Source organism: Trachinotus anak, unplaced genomic scaffold (assembly GCF_046630095.1).
Source record: "Trachinotus anak isolate AG129_WGS33_773 ecotype Australia unplaced genomic scaffold, CSIRO_AGI_Tana_v1 ptg000014l, whole genome shotgun sequence".
Taxonomy (NCBI): domain Eukaryota; kingdom Metazoa; phylum Chordata; class Actinopteri; order Carangiformes; family Carangidae; genus Trachinotus; species Trachinotus anak.
Genome location: NW_027273865.1, coordinates 20,337,578 through 20,351,895, shown reverse-complemented (window position 1 = coordinate 20,351,895; position 14,318 = coordinate 20,337,578). Strand labels below are relative to the sequence as shown.

The following is a 14,318-nucleotide window of genomic DNA, read 5'->3' as shown; positions in this document are numbered from 1 at the left end:
GATATTAAAAAGTGAAATTGCAAAGAAAAGACTCTCCATTTATTTGTTTTTATTTCATTTTATTGCCATTTACATCAGAGAGAGACAGGAAAGTTAGGGAAGAGAGAGGGGATGACATGCAGCAAAAGAACTGGGTACGAACCCAGGACACTGCATTAAGGATTGAGCCTAAATGGTATCCATTTACCTGGTGAGCCAGCGGGGCACCCGGACTCCACATTTATTTTCAAATGAGAGTGTTTCATATGATGTGGCACTGTATTTTAAATCACTGACACATAGGAATTCATTCATCGAAACAAATTACTCTACTGATGTATGTAAACATAGGAGCAGTAAATTACATTAAACATACTTCACATGTACAGCCTTTCATTAAATATTTCACTATTTAGAATTGGTACAGATGAATGCATTTTGATACAATATCTAATATGTTGTACTGCAGATATTATAGAGTCTGCTAGTTTCCATTCTGTGTGTGTGTACGGTAATGGAAACAGAAAATGTGTGTCACTGTGTTTGTTGTCTCTGTATGTGCGTCTAAGTGTGTTTGTATGAGAAGGGAGAGAGGGACTGAGTGTGTGTCCCACAACCCGCCCGCCTTCAGCTAGTTCTGGATCAAACATTCCATCTGCTCACTACTGTCCTGCTGTGTCCTGCAGCAGATACTCACACTCACACACACACACACACACACACACACACACACACACACACACTTTTTTCTGCTGCCTGCAACCCACCATGAGATGTGCACACACTAGATGCTCCCAAATAACAGTGCACACACACACAAATATGTCAATCATCCATCCCACTCTCTGCAGAGAGACAGCCACATATTGAGCTGGAGCTAGCCAGAGGGCCCAAAGCCAGGCATGGGTGGACATAAAAACTCACATGCATACACATACACACACACACACACACACACATCCTCTCAGGACCCTATGCAGCCGTCACCCAGCGGTGACTCAGATGCAACTGGCCTATTTCTAGGCTCTGGGGATGAAGAGCCCAATCTTCACAAAGAAGAGAGATATGAGCTCTGGGAGCTCTGCTGATCCACGTCTGTGCTCGAGATATCTGTTTGTCTGTGCTCAGGCAGAAAAACCGACTCTTAAGCATTCAAACCCTATTAACATATATCACTAACTCGGCATCTTTTCTATCCTGTAGTTTTGTGCCTTTTCGTCTCTCTCCTCACTGCACCCGTCACCATCTGCAGGTATTTCTGCCTCAGGAGCTGTAGAGTCTGGATCTGCTATGTGTTTACACTTTGCCCTTCTGCTCTGTGCGGCTACTTTAACTTTGTTATTGGAAACTGATTTTTTTTTTTTTTTCAAACAGAAAACTTCTGTTAGGACTTGGGTTTCTTTGGGTTTCTCCACACACCTGAATTATTAAATGTCAAAGTAGGTTAAGGAGGTATTTTACATCTCCTTCTCATTGTAGCCCCAGGACACAGACCATCGCTGTTCAAGAAAGTGAGACACATCAAAGAAACCAGGACCATCGTCCCGCAATTCCCTAGTGTCATGCAACTTGGGCCATGCGGTCAGGGTAAGTACAGCATCCTGTGGGATAATGGTGGTGATCCCCAGAGACAGAGGACAGTGTTCAATAAAGCATTTTGAATGTGTGTGTACCTGTGTGACAGTGGATGATATATATAACAGCTGGAGGGAACAGAACATTTATATATTACGTTCTGTTACCTTGCAGTCTTAGGTCAATGTTAATTAAATCCATAAAGGCTTGTGAACAAGTGTGAATGCTGTGTCTTCATAGGGAGATTTAATGATGTGCTTATATAGTTTCATCTCTTACTTTGTGATTAAATATGTGTGTGTGTGTGTGTGTGTGTGTGTGTGTGTGTGGTTGTCAGATTTTATCTCCAACTAGGAAGCCAATACATTTAAAGGCAAAGAGGTCAGGTCCAGATGCAGGCAGGAGGAAAGACTGGGCCCTCAAGAGGTCGATAGCACGAATGGTCTGGCACCAACCCCCACACCACCACACACTGGCAACAGATGTAGCCGTCAAACATCCTACTTTTAAATAATATTTATGGCTGAAAAATTGCTCTGGAGACTTTTTTGATTATCAATAAGTTGCATTTTTTTGCTGGATGTATAAAGAATTATGAATTAATAATTACAGATTTTGGTGATCAACCAGTTTCACCCTGAACATTAGCGAAAGAACAAGTTGCCAAGGCAAATGGCTATTGGACTAATGGAAGAGGTTTCCAGAAAGTGAAAAATGGGTAATTGAGATGCTGACCACACTATTACATGGGATTAAGAGTAGAGATGGCCCCTACATTGGCCACTTAAGGGTAAAAAAAAAAAAAAAAATGGCAGAGGAACATATTTAATTGCATTCACACATAAAAAAAGGAACAGCTCTAATTCATGAATAGACATACAATCCCAGGGCTGCTAAATGGAGTAAATAAGTAAATAATACAAAAGTAGGTTCAATTTTAATTTATCCCAACTAAAATATTCTAAATTGACTTTGAAGTACCTTTCTGGCTAATAGCTGGAGTATAACAAAATTACAGTCTTCACCTGGGCTCAGCACTGTTTAATAGCTACATTCAAGTACTTGTCAAACACGTCAGCATTAACAGCTTGCACAAGTTCTCTTTCTCTCTAGGAAGGAAGAAACCTATTATTTGGTGCGGTGATTCATGTCTGAAACATTAGCAATATTTTACAATGTAAAAAAGAATCATATGGACAATTAAAGACACATTAAAGAGTTAACTTTACTAAAATTAAATCAAAATATAATAAGTCACTGGGGTTTCAGTGACATGTTGCCAATGACCAAATGGTGAGGCCTCTTCAGCTGTCTCATCACTGAATGATTCACAGGACTAAAAACATGAATAAATGTTTCTGTAATGTGTGAATATAATTGACTGTTTTTAATGGTTGGATAAAGGCCAAGGTAAATGTGACTAACTAGAGTGTATTTGATTTATTTACTACTAATTTCTTTGAATGGAGCAGAGTGAGAAACTGTAAAAATCTTCTTACATCTACACCACTTATGGTAATATGCTGTACAATTGCAACAACATTAGAAATATTAGTTCCTATTCACAGGTCAAACAATATTTAATCTCTGATGGTCTTCATTGAAATTACCCTTTAACTACAAATGGGGGACAAATTAAAGGAAAACCCGATTAAATTATTACACATAGTAAATGCTGACACCTCTATAAAGGGCGCAAGAAGTCACTCAACGGTGTGATGAGTATGAAAATGATGTGAATCATATGCTATGGCCTTTGCGATCACCAGATCTCAACCAAACTGACCACCTAAGGGAGATTTTGGACTGATGTGTTAGACAGCGCTCTCCACCACCATCATTAAAACACGAAAAATCTTTTGGAAGAATGGTGTTCATCTCTCCAGTAGAGTTCCAGAGACTTGTAGAATCAGTACCGAGTTACACTGAGAATGCTCTGGTAGCACATGGTGACCCAACATCTTACTAAGACACTGTATGTTGGTTTTTCCTTTAATTCGTCAACCGTCTGTATACTAAAGTACATCACCATCATGGCATTCTTGCAAGGCACTCAAAAGGTCAGATCAGATCCCTCAATGCCTCATTTCCAACATCAAATGTTTATTTGAGTGAATTATGTAGGTCTCAAGCATGCATTTCCTGAATATAAAAGCATTTTGCTGTCTCTCCAGAGGGCAGCATAATCTATAGAAGAAATGCAGTATTCAAACAATTCAAGAAAATAGGAACTTTTCTTTAACAACTGTTGTAGGCCAGTTCACTTAAGCTTCATTTGAATGGTACAGTTATCATGTACAAACCCATGTCTTTATGCACTATTTCCTACGTAAAATTGAATTTATATTTACTTAATTTTGTGGTTACTATTTACCAAAAATGATTCATATGACTAATCAACTAGAGAAAAGAGTAAATAAAGGAAATAGTATTAATGGAGACTATGTTATTGAAGAACTTATAAATTAACAAATGGATGGATAGATAGGTGGGATGGCTGGAATTAAGGATGAGTAAAGGGGAGCGATTGAGGGAGAAAATGAAAGACAGATTAGTCCCTGATGGGAACCACTGTGGTTTTCCCATCTGCTGTGCATCTTTTAACCTTGCATGTCCCAGCCGAAAATAGATTAGTTTGAAATGTTTCATGCATGTGGACGTACACAGTAGAGCGAGGAAAGGTGAGAGGGTGAGAGAGAGAGAGAGAGAGAGAGACAGAGAGAGGGAGGGAGAGACAGAGAGAGGGAGAGGGAGAGGGAGAGAGAGAGAGAGAGAGAGAGAGAGAGAGAGAGAGAATATTTTGTGCATCCTCTTAAAATAGCACCAATGTATACATTCAGTACATTATTAATATTGGCATAGCATGTCTGTATATGTAAGTGTGTTAATACAGTCGGACATGAATTTGCTGCATATTTAGGTTCTGGTTTTTCAGTTCTTGTCCGTGTTCCTGCCTTTGCCTCATGGCGAGGTTAAGCACCGAGCATTAGGACCAGGCGGTCTCATTACATTATAGGATGAGTAATGCTTGGCAGTGGCTGCTACAGTTCAACTTTACTGTTACTGCCGTATGTCCTCATCATCTCTGCCATCATTATGGTTGCCATTGTCATTGAAACCTTCATCACTTTCATAATCACATCACTGTTGATGTTTTTTTTTTCCTTTTTCTGGTTGCAATCATTGTCATTGCCACAAGGTGCTTAATTTTTCTTTGTATCTGCCACCATCATTATCCATCATCCATCATCATTCGTGCCAGTAAATGAGTAAATTTCTATTATAACTGTTTTTTATTAATAAGTATTATACAGTATTCCTCTTTCCTTTACCCTTTTAAAAACTTTCTTCGTAATCTAACTTAGTACCTACTTATCAGTGTGATCATTTGTACACTGAATACAAATTTGGGCATCTCTGGAATTCCCTGAAAAGTGTTCATGAGCTTATTTTCTTTCACAGCTTCAGAAATCATACAACAGACTGGTGTTTTGTTCCGCTTTAATGCTGTTTCATAAGTCTTTGCAAAAATGCGCCTCATTGTCTTGTTTTTTATCCCTCATAACAGAGCCTTGCAACAAGATTTATTGTATAAACATCTTTTCAGTGTTTTGGTGGCTTAAAACTGTATTTACAGAAATTAGGAATGTTGATTGCTCCCGGCGAATAAAATGCACACTACCCATCATATTCCCATATTTGGCTCTTAGATGAATTTAAACTGTAAACCAAGTTTGACCTTGGCCTACATGTCATCTATTTTATTCTTTTGTCTTCATACAAATCATTCAGACCATATAAACTATAATTTCAGTACAGAGAGTATGTGTTTTGGGTCCACATTTAATTACATTCATACTGACTGTTTTCTCAAAAACATGTGTAACATTTCCTATGGCCATGTCTACAATTTCCACTCCGCTTCTCTTTTAATTTACAAATGCCACGTGGGCCGCTTGGAGAATTTTGTGACATGACGTGACAATTTTCCCAAAAACATGAAAAGCCACTAAGTTTCACAGAGAGCGTTATCCGCTATTAAAGATGTACAATTTCAGGGGAGAGCAGAAGGCTTTTGCATAGCTCATCCTCTCCCTGCAGTAAAACAGTGTTTTTATGAGTTTGATGAATATTTTAACTTTTGGAGCAATTACTTGACTCTAAATGAGACGCAGCATACTTCAGCCAAGCTAAAATATGCAGGAGCTCAGAAAGGCATGACGAGCAGCACCAAACAAGTGGTATGTATCTGACGTAAACACCTCTAATTTACACTGTGTTGACTGACCTTTCATTGTGTTTCTCTGCTGTTTTGCCATAACTTCATGCACCAATGCATGGGTTGGATCTCATTCATATTTGGTATTTACACTCATCGAGCTCTCTCAATATCTCTGTTTCTTTCAATTTTACACCTGTTAGAGATTGAAAGGTTCACACTACAAAAATCATGAGCACAGGGTTATTAACAGTTTACCAGCTGTCCAGAGGTCTCATCTACATTCTCTAGAATGAAAAAAAACCAAAACAGAATTCTCTAAAATTGTAGATTTGATATTTTTCTCTTACGGTTCCGTTTTGAAGTGTTACCACTCATTTACTGCCACGACAACTAACAGCTCCTGCACTTTTTATTCAGTAAATGGAAATAGTTCCCCAAACAACTGCCATCATATATCTTACATAAACGGTACTTCTCTCAAGTCAGAACAGCTTGCATTTTAATGTAGCAAGCAATAACTGATAATTATCTTCGTTGTCACATAACTCAATAGAATGCATCATTTTAACTCAATAAACCCCTAAAACAATGAAAAATGCAACAAATGTATTTAACACTTTTTATCCCCATCTCTCTGTGTAAGTTTCACTTCTCTTTTTGTCTCTCTTTTCGATGCACTCACAAAACGCCCCCTGCAAAAGCAATATCTTTTCACTGTTTCTGGGTCTGTGGCCTATGGGGTTCTTTGCTGACCCAACTGTCACTCACAACTGCAACAAACAAAAAAGAAACCTCAACAAAGCATCAAGTAAGCAGTTTCTATTCTGCTGACCACAATGCTCCTCCACTAGGGCCAATCAGACTGGGATGAGTTACTGGATGTCATGGACCCACACAAACATGCCCAACTCTGTGTATGTGCGTCTGTGCAAAGGGATTTGCTCGGTGTCAAGACAAAAAGAGAAGCTGAATATTGTTTGTGAGGACACACACACACACACACACACACACACACACACACACACACACAGAGTAAAACTTATGCTTCCTCACTATATTATAAAGTCGTGATATTGGTTTTGTAGGCTGTTGGGGTTATACTGGATTTATTTTGTTGTGTTTGCAGGGTGGAGATATTAGCATAATCTGGGTCAAAGCCTATGAATGAGGATGTGGATGCATGTTTTACTGTTCTCCCCAAAGACTACAGCACAGCCCAGTTCATACATAATTCACTTGACTACAAGTGTCTCCAGGAAGAGATGGACGGTGAGAGAGAGGGAGAGAGAGACGGAGAGAGAGACTAGCCCTAGCCAAGAGAGAGATAACAAAAACTCACAAGTCTTAAATAGCAAGCCTTCAAGACAAAAGGTTAAAGATCTCATCAACTGGGGCCAAAATGAATGCTCATTTCACATGTACAAAGAAACTAGAGTTTTAATTAAGAAATAAATAGGAACTTCAGTCATTTGTTGGTCTCGGTAAGTGACGTCTCTGTTCTAGTTCTTGGCCTCATCATGAATTTCACAAAAATCCAATAAAATGGACAAAAAGGTGACAAGGTCAGCTTTGGGTTAGTAAACAACCCACAAACCACTTAATATTAAAGCACTTTACATGACACAGCTGCAAACCAAAAAGTCAGATCAGACCAAAGATTTATTTTTTTACTGTCTTCAAAAGATTGACTGAGATCCTGATTGGCTAAGCACAAATGCACATATAGAGCCTTGTTATACCGTGTCTCCACTGCAATCACTGAACTATAAGTTAGGATGTGTAACTGTAGGCATTATGCATTGAGGAAAGACACCTTGGAGGTATTTTTGAAACTGTAACATTTCCTATGTAAGCGTTGTTAATAGTTCATGATCCATAAAAATCCAAATAGAACATGAAGAGATTTTTTTTTCTTAAAAGATGTGTCCGCACCGTGTTGGTCCATATTGTGTTGGTCAGTCAGTGTCGTAAAGCTTGGCGTCTCTGTTGGTTAATGTACATGATAAACCTAATCTCTCTACTTCACACCTTTTTTGGGGTTTTTGTGTGTGTGTGTGTGTGTGTGTGTGTGTGAGTGAGTGAGAGAGAGAGAGACTGGTGTTTGGATGGTAACAAGTCTAGCATTTGCATGGAATACAAATACTTTCAATGGAGCAATTCATTTTCAGTCAAAGTACAAGTTGCATACTTGATTATTTGTTTATGTACAGTATGTGTGTGCACAAATGAGTCTGTGGGTTGGGGAGTGTGTGTCAGTGTGTATACATCTTTGAGTGTGTTAAGGGATAAAAAAAAAAAATCTGCTTATTACAGAGAAATGTCAGCAGGCTTTTTTTTTCTGCACCCAGCTGCATTTCTTAGCCTTTTCCTGACCAATATTAGATTTCTGCCTCCATTCAAAAGTAGCTGCAGAGATTTTCCAGGTCTCCTCTCTTTTCAGGTGAAAGTTTCTGCAGGCTAGAATCCAATGTTTTGAAGCTATCATGGATGGATTCCAGACTGCAACTGGAATTCCTACAGGAAAGGGTTTCAAAGGTGAACACTCAGGGAAAAAAAAGAGATTTTACAATATTCCCTTTTATTCTCTACGTGTTTGAGATTGCTAAATGCTGTGTTTACAGCATGTGTGCATTTATGCACATGTATTTCATGTATCCGTACATGCATAGTTTGCATAATACAATCTCTGTGAGTACATGTGCAGGGTGTGCATGTTTGTGTGTAGTGGAATGAAGGCGCTATAAATAGCTCTAATCACGCTACATGGCATGGAAAGGACAGCGAGTCATCCCATATAAAATATTCTCAATGGAAGAGGAGGCAAGACTGTGACACCAGCACATACACATTTGACCAGAACACACTGAATGCGCACACACATCTGTCTAAAAGATTTATACTGAGTGCAATTAAATGAATACGTGGAGTCTACAGGTCCTCAGTCTACGTGTGTGTGTGTGTTAGTTATTGGTCCATGCTTATTTGCTTTAATTTCTGTACTGCAGACTTTACCTCTTGCATTACCATAATTTACTTAATACAATAGTTGCAACATCCCTCAGCGTAATTCAGATTTTGTCTTTGGTCGGCAAGCAGAACTGGGGCTCTATTCAGTAATACAGTCTGTGCACGTGTGAGCACACGTGTGTGTATTCGCCATGTGCAAGCAATGCCAAAGTTTCCAATGTAGCAATTTCTGTAGTGGCAAGAAAGAGTAAGTGAACTCTTTGGACTTATCTGCATTATGTATATTTTTTTTTTTCAGGTGCATTTCTTCAAATATGGTCAAATCTTCACCTTAGGCACAATTATGTACAAATGCAATATATTAACACAAATCACTGTATTGTGGTTGTCCATTGTAAATACAGCATTCAAATATTCACAGCATTGGAATCCTTTCATCTTTCACATTAACAAAAGCTAAGTGATAAAAAAAAAAAAGAAAAAATATTCAAACAGTTTGAGTTTGCTGTTCACAATAAGCATCAGCTGATGTGAGCCATGCCTCAAAAGATCTCAGAAGACTTACAGTGAAGAATTGTTGATTTTCATGAAGCTGGAAAGGGTTACCCAGTCATCTCAAAGAGTTCAGATATTCATCAGTCTAAGTTCGACAAACCGTCTATAAATGGAGACAATTTAGTGGACGCGGCTACTGAACCTACAAGTGGGTGCCCAGCTAGAAAGTTTATGATGTAACTCAGGTTAAATTGTATTGGAAAGAACATGCAGTACTGTGTACGGTGTAATAAGAGAACTGTATACCAATATGAAAAGACATCATCCCATCAGTGAAGTACAGTGGAATGAGCAGCATGATTTGGGGCTTTGCTGCCTCTTTAACTACCAAAATCTAATCAGTTCATCCTTCAGTCCAGGTGAATGTTTGTGCAAAGTCTAAGAAATTCCCTCAAGGTGCTACTGAGGTATCATTCTCACGAGAATGGGACAGGCGGATAGATGGACAACCTGAAAACATACTGCCTCTGGCCTTGGCTGTCACCGACACAAGGGCATAAAAATCCACCTTTTGAAATTGTCCAGTCAGAGCTCAGACCTTAACCCAATATAGATGCTGTGGAGTGACCTCACTGCTCACACTAGGCATCCTAACTGAAGCAGCTCTGTAAGGTCAAATGATCCAAAATTCCTCCTGAACTTTGTGCAGCTCTGATCCAGTTACCAGAGGTGCCTGTTTGAGGCTATTCCTGCCAAAAGAAGGTTCAACCAGGTATTAAATGCAATGGTTCACTTACTTTTTCCACCAGTACTGTGAATGTTTAATGACTGTGTTCAATAATGGCACAAAAAGTATTATTGTCTGTGTGTTATCAGCTTAAGCACATTGCTTTGTCTATTCTTGTCACTTAGATGAAGATCAGATCACACCATTGACCAGTAAATGCAGAAAACAAATTAATGCACCTGGTTCACTTACTTTTTCTCGCCACTGTAGATATAGAGATACAAGTTCAAAAATGAATACAGTATGAAGAGTGAAAACCTTAAAGTTACATGAACCAACATGAGAAAAAGACAGTGACATTTTCATATTCACAACACGTCTCTGAACGTGCAGGAAACAAAGAAAACAACAGAGCTGAATGAAGGTATGTATCTACTACGCTTTCTAGTTGCCAGTCGCCATCTGTTTCCTTTATAAACTAAACAGGGCATCTGTTAGATCAAATTTCACATAGTTTACTCACACCTCTATTTAGCTTCATATACTTCCACATACAGCTTGAACAACTACATCTCTACACCCACGGCTCAACTCTTTTTTGCCTTTTAAACCTGCCCTGTAGTGTAGACATACTGAATTCCAAGAAATGAATGAACGAATGTGTAAATATTTGTCAGTAAGCATGTCAGCACCCAGAGCTAACAAAAGTAAAGCTGTTGTGGTAAATACATTGGCCCAACACATTGTGTGTGGGCCATCTGTGTTTTTTCCATCAGCCTGGATGGGACACGCAATCACACAAAGAGTGAGTAGCGATACTATTCCCATTTCTTTTTATATCTTATTTTGCATCAAGTTAACGTTTTTGGGTTAATCTCAGCAATACATTTATCTTAAAGAAACAGAAAAAAATAAATGTTATCTCCACTTTGTCTGTATGTGTGATCTAGTTCTCAGTCACACGGTTTATTCACACACACATTTACTTATTTTTATGATCAATTGGGGGCAGTTGCCCATTTACACATCCAGCAGAAACTCACCATTCATTCATAAACATGTTTCTGGGCAACGGATGAGCAGTCCAATATTCATTCAAATTCTCTATGTTTTAGTCTCCAACAACCTCCTCCTGCTGGAAGAGTATCTATGTAACTATGTAACTATGTATCTACCAATTTATATCCTCCATTAGGTTAACCACTTATTCACTAAATTAATCCCTCTTTCATATGATGATCCACTGTAACACAAACATATTCTTATAGTTGCTGTAACTTTTTACATCAGGTCTTGGTGGGTGTTTATCTCAGCTTGAGTATGTGTAATACAAATTAATTATAAGCTTAAATCACTGATGTTCCCGAAAGAGTATAATTATCTTGATTGTCGGATTCTGTTATCTGACGACTCTTATATCCAGTCTGGTAGTAGATAACTACTTCTAAGGGAATTGGATAATCAATAACAGCTGTCAACAGTGACTTTCTGGGAGTTGCTCAGAAAAGACAGCACAAGCAGAAAATGACAATGGTCTCCCCTTCATTCTTGGCCTTTTAATATGACATTACATCTAGCCTGTCATTATGAACATGGGCCCCTTGTTTGCCCCACTCTCTCACACAATCCAAAGGGCCTTTCTGACCTTAACAGCATGTGAGAAGCCTCCTCTTAGGAGACCATGAATCAGGCCTTACCTGCAGTGTTGGAATAAAAGTGAAGTTTCAAGACAGCAAGTAAATGTAGAACAGACATTTGCCTTCAGATTATTTTGATATCACTCCTCTCAGTGAATATCTTTTGCATGAATTTATCTCACACATTGTGTGCAGGAACAAGCTCAAACAACAGGCCACATAATCTGTATGCAGAGACATGAGGAGATATCAATTTGCAGCTGAAATGTAGCTAGTTAGCTACTAGGCAAAAATCGACACAGTCTGAAAGGTAGGAGTGCAGGTGTGTGTATGTGTGCAAGTGTCATGTCTGCAGGCCTCTGTCATTGTCACTCCTGTCCATTCCATATTTCTCCTGCCTATGCACCTGGGACGTTTTATTTTATTTGCTTGCCATAGACCAAGGTCTGGATGATTGATGAGCTCACATCAGCCTCTCTCTGCCTATTTATCAGCTGCCCAGTGCTCAGGGTAGGTAAGTCTCACGTACACACACAAACCAAAATGGAAATGCATATGGCAAAGAAGGCTAAACCTAACTCTAAATGAAGCTATGATTCAATTCAAGTTTGTGTAGACTTGCATTTTTTTGTGTGTATTTTGCGTATACAGTCACACTTATCTAGTCTCTGTGACTCTAATTTCACTGCCCTGGTGCCAGAACAGGCAGCTTAGTTTGGAGTCTTGCAGAGATGGAATAAATTATAGCATCACTGTTCTAAATGCCAAGTGTTTATCAGCCATTTATGCCTAACAACCTACAGTTCATCACTATAAAATCTAAACTGTGAGCCAAAGCTGAGTGATATTAAAATGGAGAGTGATTCAAAAGATAGCTTATTCAATGTTGTTTTTTATTTGTTTGTTTGTTTTTTCAGCAAATACAGTAGTAAATGAGCGTTCCATGTGCACTGCAATATCCATGGTAAATTTAAAGATCACAGTCAAGCAGTTCACACAAACACGGAGAGTGAGAGAGATGGAAGGACGAAAAGAGAACTGTGAGGAGGAAGAACAGTAAGAAATGAGCTGCAGGTAAAATCGTGGAAGGCACGCTCATTCAGAAGGCTCAATTTATACTTTTCAAGTGTTTCTAGAAGATATGTCACTCAGGATGTGTGGCTAGATTAGTATCAGGTGGCATGACTGACACGGGAAAATGCAGGTAAGGTGTGATTAACGGAGGGAAGTAGCCAATGAGGTCAATATCAACAACTGAAATGACTGAATTAAGATTGCAGACCAATAGCACCATTTACAACACCACCTAAAATCCTAGAGTTGGAACCCCCACTGACGTCTTTGTAGATTAGCTTCTTGTTCCCAACCCAAATCAAATATACTGCTTAAGAGGGGAAACGGCAACATTTGTTAGCGAATACAACAATGTTCATGCTAAGTTACTTTAGAAGAAGCACTGTGCTGTTACATAAAAACACCCAGCATCTACACAGTCACTCAACATCAGCACTTTCAGTACAGTGCTGTTAATGAAACGTGGTTTGTCCTGAGGTTAAATGACAGCAGTATTAGTATGTAATGCTTGTCATGTTCCATGAGTGTGTTTTGACGTAAAGAGGTGCAGAAAAGGTGCCAAGCAACAAATGCGAGTCAACAGGAACAGGGGAAGAGGCAGTGCTCAAGCAGCCACTTAGTGTGAAGAGTCATTAATAGGCAATGACAAGGCTGCATAGAGTGGATCTCTCCGCCTGTGTCACTGGCCTGAAGGAACCTCGAGCTGAGCGTTTATACACTGAATTACTTTATACAGTTAGACAAGCGGACAGGAAAATTCTGTTCGGTGTTATTATGGTTTTGTCAATGTCATAGTTCTGATGAGATGATCCCTCATACTTAAAAGGATTTGTGGTTGACTATATATGATAGAGTGGAGGGAAAATCATTTGAAAGTGGGTAGTTGATGAAAATTGTGTTTTGCAATGTGACTTTTTTCAGTTGTCCTCGTATGATCAAAGTAGGGTACATTGCCTCCTTGAGCTTTCTTCGCAGATGACGACGTGATCTGTTTTTCTGACTCAATTATGACTTTGTCCCTGTTGCAAGTTGCTGTTGACATGTTGCAAGTCTTAACTGTTTATCTCTCCTAACCACTGATATTTTCTGCTGTGGTGAGTGGTTTTGTGCTTATTAGATATGTACTAACTGTGAACTAACTAACTAAGCAACCCTTCAACTCCCTCATGGACTCTCTGTCGAGTCGTAACGTACAGCCAGGGAACGTCTAGGGCTTATGAGTAATGGTATTAGCTAATATAAGCAAGCCAGCGACAGACAGATGAGACAGACTCTGCTCCATGGCTGGATTTTTTTCTTTTAAATACTTAATGTAAATGGGATTTGAATAAGATTTTCTTACTTCTGGTTTCACTCCTGATCTCTACTGAAATGTGGATTTGTTTGTGTGAAAAAACTGAAATGAAACTACATAGTGTGCAAGTTAGTTACCTTGATATTTTTTTCTTTTCTGTTAGTCTGTCTGTTCTGCAAATGCGAATGCTTCTTAAATATACTGTTTAAAGTACACTGTATGCCATAAATCATAAGACCGATAGTGTAAATCTTATTTTTATTATTACTGATTAAATGCATCTATTACAAGTTCTCAAATGGTGCAAGGCCCTTTATTCACCACAACAATGCAATATGTGGTAGGAAG

At 38.9% G+C, this 14,318-nt stretch overlaps 1 long non-coding RNA gene across 4 annotated transcripts in view; it reads right to left on the bottom strand.

Annotated features, from left to right (window-relative positions):
- Positions 1–14,318, bottom strand: part of LOC139632062 (uncharacterized) — a 236,961-nt gene that overhangs the window by 51,397 nt on the left and 171,246 nt on the right. The gene's annotated exons all lie outside the window — the stretch shown is intronic.